General features: G+C 36.9%; 1 long non-coding RNA gene across 2 annotated transcripts in view; it reads left to right on the top strand.

Annotated features, from left to right (window-relative positions):
- Nucleotides 1-16,544, top strand: part of LOC128021744 (uncharacterized) — a 56,068-nt gene that overhangs the window by 13,137 nt on the left and 26,387 nt on the right. The window contains exon 2 of one of the 2 annotated variants that reach the window (XR_008185689.1): nt 12,762-12,870. This is a non-coding gene — a long non-coding RNA (uncharacterized LOC128021744). Of the gene's footprint in view, nt 1-12,761; nt 12,871-14,657; nt 15,324-16,544 lie in introns of those variants that run through there. The other variant, XR_008185683.1, reaches the window with a different exon arrangement.

Here is a 16,544-nt window from a genome sequence, read left to right as displayed (position 1 = left end):
CAAACAGAGGGACAGAGTGAGATGAGATGTCTGACAGTTTTTTAGTTTTCTGTTATCCATACAGTGTTGTAAAGTCGTGAAACTATGCATATTTCCTCAGAATGACTTTTTCATCTGTATGAAAAAATTATTTGACGTGTTTGGAAGCTGCAATTTAAAAATACAATAATGATTCCCTTTGTAAGGTCATTTAAAAAAATCACCACGGCAAAACCATTCAAGCTATCCAAAATCCATTCACAATTTAAGTTCCTATCAGAAATACTGATGTGTGTTCAGAGATTTGTGAAATTCTAAGTATGTTATTTGCCTCAAAATCACCTGAGAAGTATTCCAGTTTGACATGTTGCCACGCCAACAATTTTTTAGATATCAATATCCCCCTTGCAGATTTATATCGGCTGTGTTTTAACATTATTCTGATTAAGTTTGAAGCAAATCGAGTAATAATAAGATGCTGAATTCAAATCATTTTGAAAATGACACACTTCCTTCTGCCAGTTGGTGGCGCTATAACTTTGACTCCTAATAGTCACATATATGCGATCGACATCATACAACGAATAATCTGATGAAGTTTGATTAAAATCAGGAAATGTATGTGGACGGTATTAGACACTTCCTGTTTCTCATTTCTCGCCATAATTTCAACGCCTCGCCACGAGCAAACCGTTCGAGATATCAAAAATCCCCTGGCAATTTTTCATCCCCAATGTCTTGAGATCATGTTGACCAAGTTTGGCGGCAATCGAGAAAAAAACCTATGACAAGTATTTCAAATTCCAGAGCATGCGCTTTTTACATAACTCTAAATAGCTGACTTCCTGTTGGGTGGAGCCTATGACATGCAATACGAAAGTTGTTCGGCACGATGAGATCTATATGTGTACTGAGTTTAATATGAATATGTGCAAGTATGTGTGAGCTATACATCAACATTTATGACTGTGTTCCAGGGGGCGCCATAGAGCCCCTGTGCCACGCCCGGGTCCCAGCCTCTGCAGGCTCCTAAAGGCCACAGATTCCAAAGTGTGCGCAAATTTTCAAGAGTTTTTGAGTATGTTAAGGACCCCAAAAGCCCCCACAACTTTGACGAAAAATTTGAATACTAAACCCTAAATAGCCAACTTCCTGTTGGGCGGAGCCTATGATATGCAATACAAAAGTTGTTTGGATTGATGAGATTTATATGTGTACCGAGTTTCATTCGTCTACGAGCAAGAATGTATGATATATGGCCCTCCATATTCCAGGGGGCGCTGTAGAGCCCCTGTGCCACGCCCGTGTATCAGTCTCTGCCCGGCCCTAATGGCCGCAGGTTCCAATCTGTGTGCCAATTTTCAAGACTTTTTAAGCACGTTAAGGGCCCCAAAAGCCCCCGAGACGTTGGAAAAAAATAATAATAATAATAATAATAATAATAATAATAATAATAATAATAAAAAATAATCCTAAGGAAAACAATAGGCCTCTCGCCCTTTGGGCTTGAGCCCTAAATATAGCTGCAAGCAGCGATGGCGGGCTCAAGCCACCAATGCCATCACCACCCCGGTGGCATCAGGTAAACTGTGCCCAGCGGGCACATGCATTCACAATATCCCTCTGGCAGTGAGGTTTTAAAGGATAGAGGGGAGCGTAGAGGGGAGCGTGCATTTGCAGTGGCTGGGCCACGACTCTGGAATACCCTGCCTTTAGAGATCAGACTGGCCCCTTCCTTGTCTATTTTTAAATCTTTGCTAAAAACTTTTTTATTTTCCTTAGTGTACTGACTACTGTGTTATGCTACATTTTGAAATGGGTGGTTTTAAATTTTTTGTCTGGTCTATTTTTATGTATGTGTAATATTCTTGCTCTTATGTTAAAGCACTTTGGTCAGCCAAGAGGCTGTTGTAAATGCGCTATACAAATAAATTGAACTTGAACTAGAACTTGAACTTGATATGGCAGTTAAAGGGTTAATCCGAATCATCTAGACTTTAAAATCACATTCACAGAACAATATATATATATATATATATATATATATATATATATAACTTTAGTAACACTTTACAATAAGATTTCATTTATAAACATTATGTTAACATGAACAATATTTATATAGCATTCATTCATGTCAGTTAATATTCCAAACTTAAACATTAAAACATTGTTTTATTGTGATTTTTTTCCAAGCACATTTTACCAATTCCAAACCATATCAATCTTAATAACTACCATTATTTTTTATTTAATCATTTATGAGTGCTATACAATAGTCCAGGAAAGCTGGAAGAGAAAAACAGGTCAAGAAGAACTGACAAAAGAATTGCAAAAGAATTAGGAATTAATGTGAAGATTAATTTTTAGTCAATTCTGCAAGACAGACTTTCAGGAAAGGAGGTGGAATAAAAATGAGCTCCTAAATCTTAATCCCAGATTCTGGAAGATATATTCCTCAAACCATCGGACAAGAGAAGGTGGTGCTGGTCCTTCACGAGTCACTCTAATCGGTTCATTAAGCCTATATATAAAGTCTTAATATATAGTATTTCACAATACTTCATGGTATTCTAATTAAATAATTTTTTGGAATCTTAGATCTCTCAGAACCTGACACATTGTAATTCTGAGACTCCAGGAAAGTGGCAGTTCTGTAAAATGTTGGCGCTGGAGACTAAATGCTCACTGATAGTTTCACACCTAATTCACTTAACACACACACACACACACACACACAGTGACAGAGGGACAGAGTGACATCAGATGTATGTTTTTTAATTTTCTGTCATCCATATAATGTTGTATAGTCATGAAACTATGCATATTTCCTCAGAATGACTTGTCTTCTATGTGTACATTTTTTTGAAGTGTTTAGAAGCTGCACTTTTTTTTACTGGTTCCTTTTTTACTATTATTTCAAAAAATCACCACGACAAAACCATTCAAGCTATCCAAAATTCATTCACACCTGTTCTGTAAGATTAATTCTTTAAACAGTGGTAAAAGAGGATGTGGTGCTGAACCTTCAAGAGTCACTTAAAAAGTGTCTGTCCATAAAGCCTATTAAGAATTATTCTTAATATACAGTTCACAATACTTCAGCTTGTTATTCTAATTAAGTGAGGGTCATTTTATCAGTAAAATTCCTAAAATACATATTATTTTATTTGAAAGATTTCTATAAATTATTTAAATCATACTCGTTTCTCCAATAATTATTTTAAAGTAATCCTATAGCTCCCTCTGGTGGCCATTATTGGTACTAAGAATTGCAAGCTTGATTTATAAGTTAGGATAGTTTTAATTTTATGCTGGCTCTTGAAAATGATAAAGCTATGAAACTTACTGTGCTTCCTTCAAATGAGGACTTCTACTTATATAAAAAATTATGAAGAGTTAGAATGAAAAATTTTAAAGATATAGTAAAATAACTATTGTATTTTTTATGTTACTTTAATAAATCTCTATGGCAACACCATTTAAGCTATCCTAAACCCATTCACAATTTAACATCTCAGTATATTGGCATCATGTTGAAAAAGGAGTATGGAGTAGTATGAGGAGGAGTATGAATTCATTTACAGGCTGATTTTATCATAAATCCACAATAAAATTTCTGAGTTCTGTATCAATCTGTGTTGTTGTTTGTTTATTTTTATCTTTTATTTTTCATAGGAAGATAACTGACCCTTTACTCTCCTTTTTAATAAATGTGCTTATAAACCAAGGACAAGCTATTTATAGCTGTATTTATAAACTGCTTACTACTGACTATTAATATTGGGACAAGGCTTTATAAAGCATGAACTGACTATTTACTAATGAGTGCAGTTATTATAAAGTGTTATCAATGAATTTGCTAATGTTAACAAATTAGACATTATTTTACAGTGTTATCAAATCCTTAAATGACTCATAAGCATTTGTGAAAGTTCTGCTTGCATTACAGCTTAGTATTGATCTGTGAGCTGAACAGATTTACTGTTACATCTATGAGATTATGTAAATTCAAATAAATATAATGTCACAGGATGTCATAGGTCAGTATCAAATGAGTTTGAAATTATTATTTGCAGCACAAATAAGTTTTTTTTAGGATTTTTAAAAATCCCTAAAACTGACAGAAAAAGGTTAAGGCCTAAGCTATTTCTATGTGAGTGGCTAAATTTATTTTTGTTTTCATAATTGTAATACACAAACTATGAAATTATACAAAATGTATAAAAAGGTAAATAAATAAATACGCACACATTAAAAAAGCAGCCAAGTCGAATGAGTTTCCTTTTTTATATAGATAAAAATTGAAGACAGAAGCAAGTGGTAAATGTGGTCACTTTAATATTCAAATCCAGTAGATCCAGTTTATGTTCACGTGGCTGTTTTCGTTTATATTCGCCAAGCTATTATGTATTTTGAAATAATCTTGTCCGTTATGTGTTCGTTCGTACGACGAAAGACAGAAACCTGCAGCTCGAGAGATATGTTATTCTGCCAGTCGCGCTTTCAAATAGTCTTGCACACTTAAACAGGTCACAAACACCTGCATTTAGCTCTTGTAGTGTTACAATGGGTTTATTGTGTGCATTTGTGGTAATATTTTATTTAAAAAAGCTCTTAAACAAGAATAAATTCGTTTGTTTTGAGCTCGACACTGTACGCGCTGATCGGAGGCGTGATTTCAGATAGGCAGCCACAAATATTTCATTTTCACACAAACAGTTCAAAAACATCTGAATTTAGCTCTTGGTGTGTTCTAATTGGTTGATTGTGTGATATCGCTGTAATAATTTATTTTTAAAAGCTATAAAACAAGAATAAACTCGTTTTTTCTGAGCTCGTCATTCCACACGCTCTTGCTCAGAGCAGTGATTAATCTCTCGTGTTTCTCACGTATCACTGACCACACATCAATTATTAATGAGCCCTGACCTGATAATAATCATATATGTTGGTTTAGCTTGTCAGTGTGAATTAAATCCAAGTATTTATTTGTATTTTAACCGATTTAAAAGTGAAAGTAAAAGTTCGGGAATTGAACCTGTAGGGGCGCAATTTCTCTCAGACAATGGAAGTCTGAAGCACATATACTAAAACAGAGGGACAGAGTGAGATGAGATGTCTGACAGTTTTTTAATTTTCTGTTATCCATACAGTGTTGTAAAGTCGTTAAACTATGCATATTTCCTCAGAATGACTTTTTCATCTGTATGAAAAAATTCTTTGACGTGTTTGGAAGCTGCAATTTAAAAATACAATAATGATTCCCTTTGTAAGGTCATTTAAAAAAATCACCACTGCAAAATCATTCAAGCTATCCAAAATCCATTCACAATTTAAGTTCCTATCAGAAATACTGATGTGTGTTCAGAGTTTTGTGAAATTCTAAGTATGTTATTTGCCTCAAAATCACCTGAGAAGTATTCCAGTTTGACATGTTGCCACGCCAACAATTTTTTAGATATCAATATCCCCCTTGCAGATTTATATCGGCTGTGTTTTAACATTATTCTGATGAAGTTTGAAGCAAATCGAGTAATAATAAGATGCTGAATTCAAATCATTTTGAAAATGACACACTTCCTTCTGCCAGTTGGTGGCGCTATAACTTTGACTCCTAATAGTCACATATATGCGATCGACATCATACAACGAATAATCTGATGAAGTTTGATTAAAATCAGGAAATGTATGTGGACGGTATTAGACACTTCCTGTTTCTCATTTCTCGCCATAATTTCAACGCCTCGCCACGAGCAAACCGTTCGAGATATCAAAAATCCCCTGGCAATTTTTCATCCCCAGTGTCTTGAGATCATGTTGACCAAGTTTGGCGGCAATCGAGAAAAAAACCTATGACAAGTATTTCAAATTCCAGAGCATGCGCTTTTTACATAACTCTAAATAGCTGACTTCCTGTTGGGTGGAGCCTATGACATGCAATACGAAAGTTGTTCGGCACGATGAGATCTATATGTGTACTGAGTTTCATATGAATATGTGCAAGTATGTGTGAGCTATACATCAACATTTCTGACTGTGTTCCAGGGGGCGCCGTAGAGCCCCTGTGCCACGCCCGGGTCCCAGCCTCTGCAGGCTACTAAAGGCCACAGATTCCAAAGTGTGCGCAAATTTTCAAGAGTTTTTGAGTATGTTAAGGACCCCAAAAGCCCCCACAACTTTGACGAAAAATTTGAATACTAAACCCTAAATAGCCAACTTCCTGTTGGGCGGAGCCTATGATATGCAATACAAAAGTTGTTTGGATTGATGAGATTTATATGTGTACCGAGTTTCATTCGTCTACGAGCAAGAATGTATGATATATGGCCCTCCATATTCCAGGGGGCGCTGTAGAGCCCCTGTGCCACGCCCGTGTATCAGTCTCTGCCCGGCCCTAATGGCCGCAGGTTCCAATCTGTGTGCCAATTTTCAAGACTTTTTAAGCACGTTAAGGGCCCCAAAAGCCCCCGAGACGTTGGAAAAAAATAATAATAATAATAATAAATATAGCTGCAAGCAGCGATGGCGGGCTCAAGCCGTCAGTGCAACGCCACCACCGTGGCATCGGGAAAACTGTGCCCAGCGGGCATAAGCATTTACAGTAACCCTCTGGCAATCAAGTTTTAAGGGAGACGGCAGTTAAAGGGTTAATCCGACCCATCTAGACTTTGAAATCACATACACAGAACAATATATATAACTTTAGTAACACTTTATTTTAATATATACAAAATATGTATAAGGTGTGCATTGTAGCTGACACCTAAATTAACACATTAAAATTGTTTTATGACTGCAAGTCTTTCTCCTCAAATGCTATTGAGCTTCAAATTTGCTTTTGAGTCCATGTGAAAAAGTAGCATAATTTACATATGACTTACAGTTTGTTTTAATAAACATCAAACATTTTATTTTATTGTGCATTATAGCTGTCACGTAGATGAACAATTACAGTTGTTTTTATGACTGTAAGTCATACTCTTCAAATGCTACTGATGTTAGAAAAGTGTATAACAAGATCACATATAACTTTAGAGACGGTCCCTAAATTTGAGACTCTCGAATGTCCAATGTCAAGCCAAATTTATGCCTGTTTTTTTTTTTTTTTTTTTTTTTACTTTCTCTAATTTTCTTTTCTCTGTGCCTGATTGCTTATGTCCTTTACCCGGGCTGATGTCCATCCAAAATTCAAAAATTGAGCCGCAAACATGAGGTGCGAGTGATCGCGAGCACGGATGGGAGAATGGTGAATGTTTTTTTTTTTTTTTAGCAACTGGGATGGTGTCCCCTCTGGAAGTTGGTGCCCTATGAAGACTGCATACTCTGCATATAGGGAGTCGCGGTACTATCTGGAAGATATATTCCTCAAACCGTCGTTCAAGAGGAGGGGATGCTAGTCCTTCAAGAATCACTCAAAATATTCCGTTCATAAAGCCAATATATAAATTCTTAATATATAGTATTCCACAGTACATCATGTTATTCTAATTAAGTCCTTTTTTTTGGGGATCTTTTACATCTCTCAGAACCTGACACATTGTAATTCTGAGAGTCCAGGAAAGTTGCAGTTCTGGAAAATGGTGGCACTCTAGACTAAATGCTCCATTATAGTGTCACACCTAATTCTTAACTTTAATTCTTTTGCAATTTAGGTGTTTCTGTTCTTCTCCATCTGTTTTTTTTTCTTTCTGACCCTTCTGACCCAGTAAGCATTTTGCTGTCCAGTGGTCATGTCTTTACTTTGTAATTACTGTAGTGATCTAATTTTGAATATTTCTCATGAGGATCTAATAATTTTGTTTTTTTTTTTTCAGTCTGAGTGAAATGTCTTTTTTGGCTCATTTTATCAGTAAAGGAAAAGTTCCTTCATAGTTATTTTTTTCTCTTCCAGTCTTCATGGTCAACTACGTGTATATCACACTCGTTGCCTTTTTTTAGTGCAGCTCAACCAATTCACATCCCATTCGTCAATATTTGTGATATCACAAATCCCGGAAAATGCTTGTTGTAGTCCAAACAAATTTTTTTTTGTAGTTTTTAAAAAGTGATAATTGTGCATGTTCAAATTTCATATATATATATATATATATATATATATATATAATTAAACATAACCACAGCACCACCAAGTGGACAAAACCTTTACCATCCCCAACGTGTCTCCTACTATATATATATATATATATATATATATATATATATATATATATATATATATATATATATATATTTCAAGTGTACAGTTTACTTTTATTGCATATTGAAATAAATATGTGCTTATAAATCAAGAACAAGCTATTTATAGCTGTATTTATAAACTGCTTAGTATTGACTATTAATGTTAAAACAAGGCTTTATAAAGCATAAACTGACTATTTACTAATGAGTGCAGTTATTATAAAGTGTTACCAATGCATTTACTAATGTTAACAAATTAGACATTATTTTACAGTGTTATCAAATCCTTAAATGATTTATAAGTTTTTTTAATAATGATTTTATTGACCTATAAGCATTTGTGAAAGTTCTGCTTGCATTACATCTTAGTCTTGATCTGTGAGCTGAACAGATTTACTGTTACATCCATGAGATTATGTAAATTCAAATAAATATCATGTCACAGGATGTCATAGGTCAGTATCAGATGAGTTTGAAATTATTATTTGCAGCACAAATAAGGTTTTTTAGGATTTTTAAAAATCCCTAAAACTGTCAGAAAAGGATAAGGCCTAAGATATTTCTATGTAAGTGGCTAAATGTATTTATGTTTTTATAATTATAATACATAAACTATGAAATTATACAAAATGTATAAAAAAGTAAATAAATAAATACGCACAGACATTTAAAAAAAGCAGCCAAGACGAATGAGTTTCCTTTTTTATATATATAGATTCAAATTGAAGACAGAAGCAGGTAAATGCGGTCACTTAATATTCAAACCGAGTAGATCCACTTCAGATTTATTTCTCAAAAGTTTATGTTCACGTGGCTGTTTTCGTTTATATTAGCCAAGCTATTATGTATTTTGAAATAATCTTGTCCGTGATGTGTTCGTTCGTACGACGAAAGGCAGAACCCTGCAGCTCGAGAGATACGTTATTCTGCCAGTCGCGCTTTCAAATAGTCTTGCACACATAAACGGGTCACAAACACCTGCATTTAGCTTGCTGTGTTATAATGGGTGTATTGTGTGCATTTATGGCAATATTTTATTTGAAAAAGCTCTTAAACAAGAACAAATTAGTTTGTTTTGAACTAGTGACACTGTACACGCTGGTCGGAGGCGGTGATTTCAGATAGGCAGCCGCGAATATTTCGTTTTCACACAAACAGTTCAAAAACATCTGAATTTAGCTCTTGGTGTGTTCTTGGTGAATTGTGTGATATCGCTGCAATACTTTATTTTTAATAGCTATAAAACAAGAATAAACTTGTTTTTTCTGAGCTCATCATTCCACACGCTCCTGCTCAGAGCGGTGATTCATCTCTCGTGTTTCTCACGTATCACTGACCACACATCAATTATTAATGAGCCCTGACATGGTAATAATCATATATGTTGGTTTAGCTTGTCAGTGTGAATTAAATCCAAGTATTTATTTGTATTTTAACCGATTTAAAAGTGAAAATAAAAGAGAGTCTCCTCCTTTTTTTTTGCGGGAATTGCACCTGTAGGGGCGCTATTTCTCTCAGACAATGGTAGTCTAAGCACACACACTCAAACAGGGGGATAGAGTGAGATCAGATGTCTGACAGTTTTTTTAATTTTCTGTTATCCATACAGTGTTGTAAAGTCATGAAACTATGCATATTTCCTCAGAATGACTTTTTTTTCTGTATGAAAAAAGGTTTTGAAGTGTTTGGAATTTAAAAATGCAGGAAAATTAATAATTCCATTTTTACTGTCATTTAAAAAAATCACCACCACTAAACCATCCAAGCTATCCAAAACCCATTCACAATTTAAGTTCCTCAATGTTTTTTCAACATGTAGACAAAGTTTGGTGTGTATAGTGTTACTCTCCTCTGAGCAGTATGCATTAATTCACAGCTAAATGTAAAAAAAATCCACATTCAAATCAAAATAGCCGACTTCCTGTTGGTCGTAGCTGATGACTGTGAATTAGAAAGTTGTCCGTCTTAAAAAGAACAATTTTTGTACTGAGTTTGGTGTTTGTAGCTAAAACTAACCCCCCCACTTTTGACAAAAGGTGGCGCTATAGAGTGCCTCTTCCACACCCTCTTATGAACTTTTGCCAGTGTCTAGCTGTCACTAATACTGATATGTGTTCTGAGTTTGATGAAATTCTAAGCATGTTATATGCCTCAAAATCACCTGAGAAGTATTCCAGTTTGACATGTTGCCACGGCAACAATATTTTTTAGATATCAATATCCCCCCAGCAGATTTATATCGGCTGTGTTTTAACATTATTCTGATGAAGTTTGAAGCAAATCGAGTAAAAATAAGATGCTGAATTCCAAGCATTTTGAAAATGACACACTTCCTGCTGCCAGTTGGTGGCGCTATAACTTTGACTCCTAATAGTCACATATATGTGATCGACATCATACAATGAATAATCTGATGAAGTTTGATTGAAATCAGGAAATGTATCTGGATGGTATTAGACACTTCCTGTTTCTCAATTCTCGCCATAATTTCAACGCCTCGCCACGAGCAAACCGTTCGAGATATCAAAAATCCCCTGGCAATTTTTCATCCCCAATGTCTCGAGATCATGTTGACCAAGTTTGGTGGTAAACGAGTAAAAAACCTATGACAAGTATATCAAATTCCAGAGCATGCGCTTTTTACATAACTCTAAATAGCTGACTTCCTGTTGGGCGGAGCCCAATGACATGCAATACGAAAATTGTTTGGCACAATGAGATCTATATGTGTACTGAGTTTCATATGAATATGTGCAAGTATGTGTGAGCTATACATCAACATTTATGACTGTGTTCCAGGGGGCGCCGTAGAGTCCCTGTGCCACGCCCGGGTCCCAGCCTCTGCAGGCTCCTAAAGGGCACAGATTCCAAAGTGTGTGCAAATTTTCAAGAGTTTTTGAGTATGTTAGGGACCCCAAAAGCCCCCACAACTTTGACCAAAAATATGAATAATAAACCCTAAATAGCCAACTTCCTGTTGGGCGGAGCCTATGACATGCAGTACGAAAGTTGTTTGGTTTAATGAGATCTACATGTGTACCAAGTTTCATGTGTCTACGTGCAAGTATGTGTGATATATGGCCCTCAGTATTCCAGGGGGCGCTGTAGAGCCCCTGTGCCACGCCCGTGTATCAGTCTCTGCCTGACCCTAATGGCCGCAGGTTCCAATCTGTGTGCCAATTTTCAAGAGTTTTCGAGCATGTTAAGGACCCCAAAAGCCCCCGTAACGTTAGAAAAAAATAATAATAATAATAATAATAAAAAATAATCCTAAGGAAAACAATAGGGCTCTCGCCCTCCAGGCTTGAGCCCTAATAATAATAATAATAATAATAATAATAAATAATCCTAAGGAAAACAATAGGCCTCTCGCCCTTTGGGCTTGAGCCCTAATAATAATTAAAGCTGCAAGCAGCGATGAACGGGCCCTCGCACCCGGGCTCACCGCCAGCGAGTGGCTTTAGTAAAAAGGTGAACAGTGAGAAATATGCATTTAATGTCCTAAATATAAGTGGAATATATCAAAGTATATCCCATATATGTGCCAATCTTACCGTTGCCAGCAGGTGGCGCTATCATTATAATGGAATATTGGCCTTCAGATGTGTTCAGGCCAGGACTCTTATCAAACATGTGAAGTTTGGGGAAGATTGAACATTTTTTGCTTGAGTTACAACAACTTCTCTTGCTGTGGCAAGACATCAAATTTTGTCATGGCGCCATGGAAACGCCCTTTAACAAAAACTCAAGATCTCCAAAAGTTAACACTGCACAGGCCTTTAGATTAGATTGACCACAAAATATATGTTAATCTCAAAAAAATTATAGGAGTATTTTGTCGCAGTGTAAAACATGTCACTTCCTGTTGCCAATAGGTGGCGCTATGACTATAACTGAATGTGGGCAAGTAGATCTGTTAAAGGCAGAAGTTTTATCTAACATGTGAAGTTTGGGGCAGATTGGACATTGTATGTCTGAGTTACAGCAACTTCCTTTTTCATGGCGAAACATCGAAATTTGTCAGGCCGCCATGGACACGCCCTTTAACGAAATCTAAAGATCTTCGCAATTTAACATCGCAAAGGGCTTAAGATTACACTGACCAGGTTTGGTGTTGATCTGAATAAATCTCTAGGAGGAGTTCGTTAAAGTACAACCCCTGAAAATGGCAAAAACAACGCCAATTTTGCAGAGAAAATTCTAAATAACCGACTTCCTGTTGGGATTCGGATTGCATACCAAGAGACTTTTTTGTAGGTATTGGTGTGTTACATGTGTATACCGATTTTTGTACATGTACGTGAAACATAGCTCGAGGCGCACTCTGTTGAAAGTGTATAGGTGGCGCTATCGAGCCATTTTGCCACACCTGATGGAATTTTGGCCTTCAGATGTGTTCAGGCCAGGACTCTTATCACACATGTGCAGTTTGGGGAAGATCGGACATTTTATGCCTGAGTTATAACATCTTTTATTCCCATGGCGAGACATCGAACTTCGTGATGGCGCCATGGACACGCCTTTTAACGAAAACTCAAGATCTTCACAACTTAACATCGCACAGGCCTTTAGATTAGACTGACCACATAAAATACATTGAGGTCATAAAATTTCTAGGAGTAATTCATCGCAGTGTAAAATATGTCACTTCCTGTTGCCAATAGGTGGCGCTATGACTATAACTGAATATGGGCATGTCAATCTGTTCAGGTCAGGAGTCTCATCAAACATGTGAAGTTTGGGGCAGATTGGTCATTGTATGTCTGAGTTATAGCAACTTCCTGTTTCATGGCGAATCATCGAAATTCGCCAGGCCGCCACGGACACGCCCATTAACGAAAACTCAAAAGCTTTGCAATTTAACATCGCAAAGGCCTTCAGATTAGGCATACCAAATTTGGTGTTGATCTGAATGAATCTCTAGGAGGAGTTCGTTAAAATACAACGCATGGAAATGACAAAAATGACACAAAATTTGCTCATAATATTAGTTTTAACTGACTTCCTGTTGGGTTTCGGATTTTGCTCCAAGAGACTTTTTTGTAGGTATTGGAGAGTTACATGTGTATACTGATTTTCATACATGTACATGAAACGTAGCTCGAGGCGCACACCGTTGAATGTGTATAGGTGGCGCTGTTGAGCCATTTTGCCACACCCACTTCTGAAACCCATATCAGACGTAAATTTTCACCAGTTCTGAGGTGTGTGCAAAGTTTCATGACTTTTCGAGCATGTTTAGGCCCTTAAAAATGCGATTCATTTTGGAGAATAATAATAATAATAATAATAATAATAATAATAATAATAATAATAATAATAATAATAATAATAATAATAATAATTAAAGCTGCAAGCAGCGATGAACGGGCCCTCGCACCCAGACTCACCGGCAGCGAGTGGCTTTAGTTAATAGGTGAACGGTGAGAAATATGCGTTTAAACTCATAAATATAAGTAGAATATATCAATGTTTATTCCATATATGTGCCAATCTTCCTGTTGCCATTAGGTGGCGCTATCATTATAATGGAATATTGGCCTTCAGATGTGTTCAGGCCAGGACTTTTATCGAACATGTGAGGTTTGGGGAGGATTGGACATTTTATGCCATTTTATGAGTTAGAACAACATCCTATTTCATGGCGAAACATCGAAATTTGTCAGGCAGCCATGGACACGCCCTTTAACGAAACCTCAAGATCTTCGCAATTTGAGATCGCAAAAGGCTTTAGATTACACTGACCAAGTTTGGTGTTGATCTGAATAAATCTCTAGGAGGAGTTCGTTAAAGTACAACCCCTGAAAATGGCCAAAACAACACTAATTTTGCAGAGAAAATTCTAAATAACTGACTTCCTGTTGGGCTTCTGGTTTCATACCAAGAGACTTTTTCGTAGATATTGGTGTGTTACATGTGTGTACCGATTTTTGTACATGTACATGGAACATAGCTCGAGGCGCACTCCGTTTAAAGTGTATACGCACTCCGTTGAAAGTGTATAGGTGGCGCTATCGAGCCATTTTGCCACACTCTATGGAATATTGGCCTTAAGATCTGTTTAGGCCAGGAACCTTATCACACATGTGAAGTTTGGGCAAAATCTGACATTTTATGCCTGAGTTATAACATCTTTTATTCCCATGGCGAGACATCGAACTTCATCACGGCGCCATGGACACGCCTTTTAACAAAAACTCGAGATCTTCACAACTAAACATCACACAGGTCTTTAGATTAGACTGACCACAAAAAAGACATTGATGTCATAAAATTTCTAGGAGTAGTTTGTCGCAGCGTAAAATATGTAACTTCCTGTTGCCAATAGGTGGCGCTATGACTATAACTGAATATTGGCATGTAGATCTGTTCAGGTCAAGAGTCTTATCCAACATGTGAAGTTTGGGGCAGATTGGACATTGTATGTCTGAGTTACAGCAACTTCCTTTTTCATGGCGAAACATCAAGATTTGTCAGGCCGCCATGGACCTGCCCTTTAACGAAACCTCAAGTCCTTCGCAATTTATTATCGCAAAGGGCTTTAGATTACACTGACCAAGTTTTGTGTTGATCTGAATAAATCTCTAGGAGGAGTTCGTTAAAGTACAACCCCTGAAAATGGCAAAAACAACACCAATTTTGAAGGGAAAATTCAAAATAACCGACTTCCTGTTGGGATCCGGATTTCGTACCAAGAGACTTTTTTGTAGGTGTTGGAGTGTTACATGTGTGTACCAATTTTTGTACATGTACGTGAAACATAGCTCGAGGCGCACTCCGTTGAAAGTGTATAGGTGGCGCTATAGAGCCATTCTGCCACACCCGGTGGAATATTGGCCTTCAGATCTGTTCAGGCCAGGACTCTTATCACACATGTGAAGTTTGGGGAAGATCGAATATTTTATGCCTGAGTTATAACATCTTTTATTCCCATGGCGAGACATCAAACTTCGTCGCAGCGCCATGAACACGCCTTTTAAAGAAAACTCAAGATCTTCACAACTGAACATCGCACAGGCCTTTAGATTAGACTGACCAGAAAAAAGACATTGATGTCATAAAATTTCTAGGAGTAGTTTGTCGCAGCGTAAAATATGTCACTTCCTGTTGCCAATAGGTGGCGCTATGACTATAACTGAATATGGGCATGTCAATCTGTTCAGGTTCGGAGTCTCATCAAACATGTAAAGTTTGGGGCAGATTGGACATTGTATGTCTGAGTTATAGCAACTTCATTTTTCATGGCGAATCATCGAAATTCGCCAGGCCGCCACGGACACGCCCTTCAACGAAAACTCAAGATCTTCGCAATTTAACATCACAAAGGCCTTTAGATTAGGCATACCAAATTTGGTGTTGATTTGAAGAAATCTCTAGGAGGAGTTCGTTAAAATGCAACATATGGAAATTACCAAAATTACACAAAATTTGCTCATAATATTACAAATAACCGACTTCCTGTTGGTTTTAGAATTTTGGTCCAAGAGTCTTTTTTGTAGGTATTGGTGTGTTACATATGTGTGCCAATTTTCGTGCATGTACGTGAAACATAGCTCGAAGGCTGTTGATTTTCTTCGTATAGGTGGCGCTGTCGAGCCATTTTGCCACACCCTCTTCTGAATCCTATATCAGACGAAAATTTTCACCTGGTTTGACGCGTGTGCAAAGTTTCATGACTTTTTGAGCATGTTTAAGCCCTCAAAAATGCGATTCATTTTGGAGAAGCGGAAGAATAAGAATAATAATAATTAAAGCTGCAAGCAGCGATGAACGGGCCCTCGCACCCGGGCTCATCGCCATCGTGTGGCTTTAGTAAAAAGGTGAACGTTGAGAAATATGCATTTAATGTCCTAAATATAAGTGGAATATATCAAAGTGTATCCCATATATGTGCCAATCTTACCGTTGCCAGCAGGTGACGCTATCATTATAATGGAATAATGGCCTTCAGATGTGTTCAGGCCAGGACTCTTATCAAACATGTGAAGTTTGGGGAAGATTGAACATTTTATGCTTGAGTTACAACAACTACTCTTGCTGTGGCAAGACATCAAATTTTGTCATGGCGCCATGGAAACGCCCTTTAACAAAAACTCAAGATCTCCAAAAGTTAACATTGCACAGGCCTTTAGATTAGACTGACCACAAAATATATGTTAATCTCAAAAAAATTATGGGAGTAGTTTGTCGCAGCGTAAAACATGTCACTTCCTGTTGCCAATAGGTGGCGCTATGACTATAACTGAATGTGGGCATGTAGATCTGTTAAGGGCAGAAGTTTTATCTAACATGTGAAGTTTGGGGCAGATTGGACATTGTATGTCTGAGTTACAGCAACTTCCTTTTTCATGGCGAAACATCGAAATTTGCCAGGCCGCCATGGA

This window comes from Carassius gibelio, chromosome A2 (genome assembly GCF_023724105.1).
Source record: "Carassius gibelio isolate Cgi1373 ecotype wild population from Czech Republic chromosome A2, carGib1.2-hapl.c, whole genome shotgun sequence".
NCBI classification, from domain to species: Eukaryota; Metazoa; Chordata; class Actinopteri; order Cypriniformes; family Cyprinidae; genus Carassius; species Carassius gibelio.
Note: the sequence above shows the minus strand (reverse complement) of the source record. Positions and strands in the feature narration are given on the sequence as shown.